A 10,006-nucleotide genomic window follows, 5' to 3' on the forward strand; every position below is an offset into this window, starting at 1 on the left:
GAATTCGGACAGCAATAAACAATATTTCTCAAGACACAATAAAGAAGGTTCAACAAGAATTTGTACAACGTTTGGGCTACTGTCAAATACAGCAAGGGCTGCAGTTCGAACATTTATAAAGTCATGTATTTCATCATATTCTGTCCGCTAGACAGTAAGACACACAAAACTATTGTATTTTTGTCCACCCTGTACCAATTTGAATCAACATGTAATACATTTTTGGAATTAGCTCAGCTAGAGTAATCCGAAAATTGAGACAAAATGGGGGTGTTCCATTAAAAAAAAATGACGGTAACGTCATTACTAGAAAGTAATTCACCCTGTATATTAGAATATTATTTCAAAATACGGTAAATTAAAATCAAAAATCGACGTGTTTCAGGATTATTTCATAAAATGCTCTGTTTAGCTAAAAAGAATTTGTTCCATACTTTACGGACACAGTAACTTTACTTTTACATAATCATAAGTTGAAGATTTATTTTGAAATAGTGACGATAGCTGTACCAAAAAAGTATATAAATTTGAACATTGTGACATACCAGCTTAAGGATGCTGCCTTTTTCTCTTTGAAATTCAGCAAAAACTAAGACAATGATGTTGATATCAGATATAAGAATTTTGAAGTCAATATCTGGAAAAACACTAAAAGATGGAATACCGAAAGACCTAATACGATATCTCTATAACATATAAGACATAGTACGTTGGGGAAGACAGACAAGACGAGCATAGACTCAGCATGTTACGAGAATGGACAGAGAGAGAATAGCTCGAATAACAAGAGATTCAAAACCAACATGCAAGGGATCACTAGGAAGGCCCTTTGAAGGTGGCGACATAACAGGCCAAGGCATATAAGAAGATTAAAATCAGATTGTGTTTAGTCTATTACTATTATTTTTGATTATTTTAAATGTTGTTAGTTTTCCAGCCCCAAAATATTTTCTAACACTAGCTCTATGAATCTTCCTTTTAATCTCCTAGAATTAAATGAAGCCATATCTTCATTAAAAAACTCAGCAGCCGGTCCTGACTATATCCCACCAATATTCTTAAAAATCTCCATCCAGACACACATCTCAAACTGCTAGAGTTATATAATAAGATCTGGTCTTAAAACCAGTTCCCAACGCTATGGCGACAACCAACTATAAATTCCTATCAAAAAGAATGACTCATCTCCAAATCGTCTAAAATCATATAGACCAATTTCTCTCACTTGTTCACTATGTAAACTGTTAGAAAAGATGGTCAATAAACGCTTACTATGGTATCTAGAAAGAAATAATATTCTTGACCCATTCCAAACAGGTTTCAGATCAAATCGAGGTACAATGGATAACCTGGTCACACTACATACTGACATTGTTAACGCATTTTCGAATAGAAGCGAAGTCATAGCAGTAACTTTAGATATCCAAAGTGCCTTCGACACTATACAAAGAAAGTTCTAAGAAAATTAACACAATATAATTTAACTGGTAACATTTATTTATTTTTAAAAATTTTTTAATAAGTCGATATTTTAGAGTATTAACAAATGGAAAAATATCAAAATCTCACGCTTTGGACAACGGTTTGCCTTAGGGCTCAGTTTTAAGCACCAGCTTATTTTTACTTAGCATGAATGACTTTTCCTCATATATACACAGCTACCACCAGCACTTTACTACAAAACGCAATAAGCAAAATAGACACCTGGTCTACGCGTGCTGAATTTGTGTTTTCAGCTTCTAAATCCAAAGTAATTCACGTTATGAAAAAGTATAGACCTAATCCACCTTCTATAACTCTAAACGGACTTCGTTTACAAACAGTTAATTATTTGACACTTCTTGGTATCACCTTTGATAAAAAGCTTATCTGGAGACAGCATATTCAGAAACTTAAAGGAAACTGTATCCAAAGAATAAATTTAATTTGATTAAATCTCTTGCTAGCTTCTGAACACGCTGAAAGTGTGTGCGTTGAATCTTCGGAGCCACCACTCCATCTAAGAAGGCAGCAGCTTCTACTTTCATACTTTGTAAGAATATCAGCAAACCCAAGTAACCCGGTAATAAATCTAATCAATCCCATATAACCTCCCCCAGCAAACGCTTCCAATCAGTCTCTCACATTACCACAAATATTATCTCCTTTATTAGATTCCATTAACCTTTCCAATACTATTTCTATTTATACCCCCAAGACAGCTCCATGGATGCACAATCTTCCAATATTCAATACTGATGTATGCAGATTCGACAAAACAGAAACCCCAAACTTAATCCTTAGAAAATCCTTCCAAAACATCCTTAACTTAACACAATTTGATGAAATTTTATACACTGATGCGTCCAAGAATGAAGACTGTTCGTCTTCATTCCACTGTGTGGCTCCGTTGTATCCACACTAACGACGACAATAAGCTCTGTGCGATTGCCTAAAAGTTGTAGTATCTATACCGCAGAATTATATGGAATACTCCAAGCATTAAAGACTTTAATCCATCCTACTTCAAATGAAAGCATAAAAATCGCCATTTGCACTGATTCTCTTTCCTTGATTCATTCCATACGATGCATTTTCTCGAAAAACCCACTAGTTCAGGAAATCCACACCATCTGTAACCAACTATATTCTGCTAACATAAAAGTCATAATGATCTGGACTTCATCTCATGTTGGTATATTGGGAAACGAAAAAGCAGACCAAGCCGCTAAAGCAACATGTTCTTCTGACATAGCCTTCAAAGAGGTCCAAATCCATACGGACCTTAAAATATTGATAAAACAAAAAATCCTCATCTCATGGGCAAACCTGTGGAGTAAAAAAAAACTAAGCTGCATGACGTTCAACCCAACTTATCTCGCGTCAATATCTCCTCTATGAACAGGAAAGAAAAATCAGTTATTCACCGACTACGAATAGAGCACACACGTCTCACACATGGATACCTTATGACATCAGAAAACCCTCCAGTATGGCACTACTGTAATAGCGTCCTTTCCATCAAACACGTGATAGTGGACTGCTGCCAGTATGATTCTTCCAAAAACAAGCACAGCCTAAAAGGAAATCTAAAAGACATTCTCAGTGTTCCAAACCGTTTTGACAGTGTTCTTAGATTTTTAAAAGAAATTAGTTTAATTCAGCTAATGTGCATAGTGATAAGCTTTATTGTTTTAACCTTTCTACATGAAAAAAATGTTTATATCAAATTCTTGTACCTATATAAAATATGTATAATGTTGTAAACTGTACCCGTGTCAATGACCATAAGCTGTCGAGACACGTTAATTTTAAATAAAAAAAAATGTTGTTAGTCAATAACAAAGAATTAAGGAAAATTAAGTTGAAAACTGGCATACAGACAATACTAAGTATATAGGTAATGAAAAATTAAATATTTAAATTATTTTTGTTTTATTGCTTATTGTAGATGTTTCACTTATTTCAAATGTTATCTTTTTTGCAAAAGTAAAAAACCATTAAGGAATTACGCAAGGTGGTTTAAAAATTATCGGTTAGTTTGAGTTAGTGTAAAAAATAGTAGCATCATGTGGTCTTCGTTGATAATAATAAATTTGAATTGCAAATTCAGCGAAATTAATGGTAACAGAACAAGCATTGCAACTTATACTTATACTCAAGAGATCTCTTGATCTCCCCCTCACTTGAAAGAGGGAAGCTTATTTGACAAGTTAAAGTTATTGGAATTAAAGTGGAATTTTCAATCTAACTCCATTTAAATATGAGTTTGTGTGAACTTCTATGATATTTTTTCCCTATGTGTTGGTCTTGATGAAACCAATTAGTCAGATATTTTTTTGGGAACATTTAATCCTTAAGTGGCCGCTTGAATATTTTTTACACAAGTGGTCGCTTAGCGTACTTTGTACGCCAGACAAAAATAAGGAGGTATTTAAGTTAACACTCTACATTTATTTAATACATAGGAGTAAATACACACATATTTTATGTTAAAAATGTAATAAAGTATAAAATAGAAAAATAAAAAAGAATTTTTAGATGAACATAAAAAGATACAAAAGGAAATTCATTTTAAGGACTTACTGTTTGATTTTCATGTCATTCTAAGCAAATGTCTGTGGTGATCACATGCTCTTTGCACGCTGGTCTACTGCATCTTTATCACTTTATTGTGGTTTCTCTATTTTTTTTTCGACCGCACTGGGTACACCTTCCTCTTGTTTTTTCGGATAGTTTTGGAGTCTCAGTCTTGGAACTCTTATATGGAGCTATTAGAGAAACCGCTAATTTTTTTAAGAAGTGTCTGTGACAGGGTTTTATCGCAAATAGTGGTGTTAAATAACATATTGGAATATCCCATACATGCCAGAAAGGTTTGGATTCCTGTACCATCAGTTGCCCACATCTCTCTAAAATCAGTATTGCTTAAGTTTTTTACACCAGCAAGAAAGACAATTCCAAGATGTGCAAGGATTTCCTCTGGCGTTGTTAATTTTGCATCTCTGTCCCTTGTGTACCCTCCTTGAATAGTAATAAAAATATTTATGTACGATGTTACACTTTTTATCATTTCTTTGGTAAAAAATTGAAAAAATGCACTTAGCTCGTCTTTAACACTTTCTGCATCGACTAGAGGTTGCGGAAAAATGTTCACAATATTTTTTAAGGAAGTTTTGGCAAATTTACTTACAATCGGATGTTAATTTCACACCATATTTCCGTCGCGATTTGTAAACGTAGGTACTTTGTCTTCTTCTGCGTTTATTTGATGATCACATCATCATCATCATCATCCAGCCTTCATTTATCACGTCCATTGATAGACATAGGCGTCCCTTAAACTCCTCCATTCTTTGCGATTTTGTGCTTTTTATTGCCAATTTTTGGTGGTACGCATGATGTCATCACTCCAACGTGTAGGTGGTCTTCCTCTACTACATTTGTCTGCTCTTGGCCTCCAATATATCTATCACATACTCTTTGATCACCTTCCTGCTTTGAAGTGGAATCATGGTAACTGTATTCAATACATTTATCGGACGCATCGGGATCAATACCACCCATGTCTTCATCATCAGATTCTTCCATTATTTTTCTGGCTATCTCCTCTATCTCATCTCTAATAAGTTTTTTTCTATAATTGTATGGTAGGTACGTTAGAGCTAAATAAATAATTACAGCATAATAAACTATACTTTTAATTAATTATTTGTTCCGATAACCAAAAAATTATTGTTACTTCCATAGTCACTTGGCGTACTTTATGCACTACTTTTAAATAAGAATGGCGAACTTTTTACACCTTAGTGACCACTTAAGGGTTAATACAGTATACTCCCTCTATAACGAACACGGTTATTACGAGGTTTCGCTTATAACGAGATACATTAGATGTCCCGTGAAATTTCTATTGAACTATAACCGTCTATAGCGAGGCAAATTTGGTTATAACGAGAGAAAATAAGATCCAAAAACGTGTTTTTTACGTTTTTAGTCCGGTCGTGGCTATAAATAAATACCTTTTCAAACAGCCCCTCAATAATCTTAACTGCAGCCCTCAATAAACTTCTTTACAATGAATAAATAAAACTGTTTCACATCTTTAGAAAATATATGATAGAATGATACTGGACCATTTAAAGCAGTTAAAAATAACAGAGTTCTTAAAATTGCAGAAGTTTATGTTATGCAATAGTTTATGTTATCCTTGAAAATACGATTTATAAATTATGTAGTTGGAAAAACATATAAGTACAGCTTTTTTGTTTTAACGTATATCATTGATAATAAAAGTAAACAACTCTTTTATGTTTTAATATATTTCATTGACAATAAAAGTAAATAACTTTTTTTCAAAAACGCCATTCAAACAATATTTATTAGCATCTTATATTGCTCCGAATGGCTTCACTATAAGAAGTTAATGGTTTAGAAAACTACAGATTCATATGTATGCAAAGTATTATGATTGTCTGATATAACGAGATCGGCTTATAACGAGGTAATTAGTCTGTCATTTCAGTTCTCGTTATAGAGGGAGTCTACTGTATTTGTTTGCAATTCGACAGTCTGTAGATCAAAATATACGAGAGTATAATTAATATAGGTTATTGTTGGATAATTTTAATTTGTTTTATCTTTCCTTCGACTATTCTTCTACTTTTTATATTTTTTTTCTTTCATTATTTTTGAAGTTATACTACTATACACGCGCTCCACGTTGGAAATTTGTACGGGAGTGAATCGGTGAAATCATTACATATGTAAGATAATGAGTAAGAGAGAGACAGAAGATATCTTTTCTCTCTCTCTTCCTCTCTCGAGAATAAAAATGTTCCTTTTGTATATATATATATATATTTAATATTATATATATAATATATATATATATATATATATATATATATATATATATATATATATATATATATATATATATATATATATATATATAAATATATATATACAGTATGGTGGAAATGAAAGGAATAAATTCGTTATTTCGTAAACCGGAGACTTTAAGGAAAAATCCTGATTTTTTTTCATCGATTTTTATTTTTAAATAAGCTATTCGTAAAAAGTTTAGCTATTAGTACAGTTTTATTTTTGACGTCATCTATGTGAGCGTGATGACGTCATTGCTAAAATTTTTAAATAGAAAGGGGGGTATTGTAATACATCATTTGAAAGGTCTTTTAAATACCTATTCAGCCATATCAATATGTCTGAGTATTTGATGTTTGTAATTGTTTAAAAAAATTATTAAATATTTATTATTACAATAAATATTTATTAAGTATTGATATGATGTATTATTGACACCCAAAAATAAATTTTATAAAGGCCATCACTGGTAATGAAATGTCTTTTTTATCTACTTTTTACCTTTTTAAAAAAACTAGTTACCTTATCAATATGAACATTGATAGTTGGACATTCAAACTTAATTATCTTTCTGTCAAGTGATTAATAGTATTATTGTAGTAAACGTATTCAAAAAGTCTTTGTATCTTTGAATATGAAGCTAACTGAAACGCAAAGAATTGAAATTCTCATAATGATTGGTTATGGAGATAAAACACGTACGCAGAAAATAGTATGTGCGGTATTTAATAATAAATACCCCCGTCGAGAACCAATTTCACAATTCACTGTAAGCAAAATTGAGAAAAAATTTAGAGAAACGATTCATGTTAAAGACCTTCCTAAAGGTAGTAGAAAACCAATATCTGAAAACCAACAAGTAGACGTCCTGTTAGCTTTTCAAGATAATCCTCATAACAGTTCACGGCAAGTAGCATTAGATAATGACATGGACCATTCAACAGTTCTTAAACAGCTAAAGAAGGAAAAGTGGCATCCTACAAAGTAAGTTTAGTACAAGAACTTATGGAAGATGATTTTGATAGACGAATTGAATTTTGTGACATTATAATGGAACGAAATAACAGAGATCCGATGTTTTTAAAGATTATTTTCTCTGATGAAGCTATATTTCTACTAAACGGTCATGTCAATCATCAAACTTATCGGTACTGGGCTACGGAAAATCCACACTGGATGCAAGAGTACCATACTCAATACCCAGAGAAAATTAATGTTTGGGTAGGAATAATAGATAATAGGTGTATTGGACCATACTTTTTCGAAGAAAACTTAACAGGTCCTCAATATTTAGAATTTCTTTAAAATTTCTTGCTTCCAGAATTGAACCGGTTGTTTCCAAACAGAAATGATTTATGGCTACAGCAAGATGGTGCGCCTCCACACTATGCTGTCTTGGTACGCAACTACTTAAACAACGTCTTTCCAAATCGGTGGATAGGTCGAAGAGGAACAATAGAATGGCCACCTAGGTCACCTGATTTGACTCCTCTTGATTTCTTTTTATGGGGATATTTAAAAAGTAAGGTGTATCAAAATAGACCACAAAATATTAATGAACTGAAAGAAAGAATACGTAATGAGGTTGTTCAAATAACTCCGGAAGTTTTAGAGAATGTTAGAGAAGAGTTCGCCTTTCTCATTTTATTTTAGCTGAAGGTAAACAATTTGAGCACTTAATTTAGGTTTCGTTGTATTTATTAAATAATAATTAATTTATATATATTGTAATAATAAAAATGTAATTATTTTTTTAAACAATTACAAACTTTAATTACTTAGACATATTGATATACCTGAATAGGTATTTAAAAGACCTTTCAAATTATGTATTACAATACCCCCCTTTCTATTAAAAAATTTTAGCAATGACGTCATCACGCTCACATAGATGACGTCAAAAATAAAAATGTATTCTTACGAATAGCTTATTTAAAAATAAAAATCGACGGGTTTCAGGATTTTTCCTTAAAGCCTCCGGTTTACGAAATAACGAATTTATTCCTTTCATTTCCACCATACTGTATATATATATATATATATATATATATATATATATATATATATATATACAATGTGGAAACCACTTATGGAATAAAATTGTTCGTGTCCTTATTTTAGAAAATAATACAAAACCTTGAGATACCTTAAGTTTTAAATTTAAATGTGCGCTTTTTAACCATAAATTTGAATGTACAGGGTGATCCACGTAAGTCTGGCATAGTCCATAATCTATATTTTAAATGAAACACCCTGTATATTTTTATGTTTTTAAAAGCTCCTTAACAACCTGATCTCAACGAACTATATCATGTAGGGTCTATTATGAATAATACAAGGTGAAATTTTGAAATTGAGTATCATTTTCTTCAAGACAATTAATTCATAGAATACCCGAGGTAATTGATTGGATTACAATAAAATAAATGCTTAAAATGTTCTCCAACTTGTTGTTGGCAATAACACAGTCTCCTATAAAACTCGTCCCGAACTTTGTTTAAAGTTTGAGGTAAAATATTCCGTTTTTCTGTAGTTATCCTTTCTTTGAGGTCTTCAATGCTAGTTGCTTGTGTTACATATACTTTGTTCTTGAGATAACCCCACAGAAAAAAATCCAAAGGCGTAAGATCTGGCGACCTAGCTGGCCACTCAATAGTACTCCTTCGTCCAATCCATTTATTGAAGAAGATTTCATTTAAGTAATTTCTCACCATTAAAGCATAATGGGGTGTTGCACCGTCCTGCTGGAACCAGACAGTTTCATGCGGTAGGGTCGGATCTATTGGATTCAGATATAAGTTAGTAAAACTGAGGAATAACATCGTCTCTAAGCATGCTTAAATATTTTTTCGCTGTCAAATTACCTTCTACAAATATAGGACCAATAATATGATCTCCTATAATACCTGCCCAAACATTCAACTTTTGTGGATACTGAGTGTGTGTCTCACGCATCCAATGAGGATTCTCCGCTGACCAATATCTACAGTTTTGTTGGTTTACCTCTCCTTTCAATGTAAATGTTGATTCATCAGAAAAAAGAATTGTGCCAAGAGCTATTTCATTTGTGTTAATTTTATCCATCATTCTTTCGGAGAAATCGATTCTACGATCTGGATCGTCTTCTGTTAGCTCCTGCACAAAAGTCAATTTATATGGATGAAGTTTTTCTTCATGGAGACACCTTCGGACAGTTGTATGACTCACATCATTTTGATGTAAACTTGACGTTGGATTCTCTGCGACACTTCTCCCCTTAACCGATCATCATTAAAATCTCAATTCGGTGGGTCTCAGTTAAATATTTCATTTTTATTTCTACAAGAAATTAGATTTTAATTAGGAATTTATTATTTTAATGTAAAATGTCAACACACCAACAACTGATTAATAACAATCCGCATTATTTACCGATGTTTAGTTAGCAGACTATCTAGACAGTTTTTACCTATTTATGACAAAAAATGTTAACACGGTTACTAAACAGAAATTTTCCCCAATATACTGACACTTAGAGTAGAATTGTCCGTATTTAGCTAATTTAAAATAATACCATAACACGTGATAAATTATTAATTTCAAAATTTCACCTTGTATTATTCATTATAGACCCTACATGATATAGTTCGCTGAACTCAGG

The sequence above is a fragment of the Diabrotica undecimpunctata genome, chromosome 6 (assembly GCF_040954645.1).
Source record: "Diabrotica undecimpunctata isolate CICGRU chromosome 6, icDiaUnde3, whole genome shotgun sequence".
Lineage (NCBI taxonomy): Eukaryota > Metazoa > Arthropoda > Insecta > Coleoptera > Chrysomelidae > Diabrotica > Diabrotica undecimpunctata.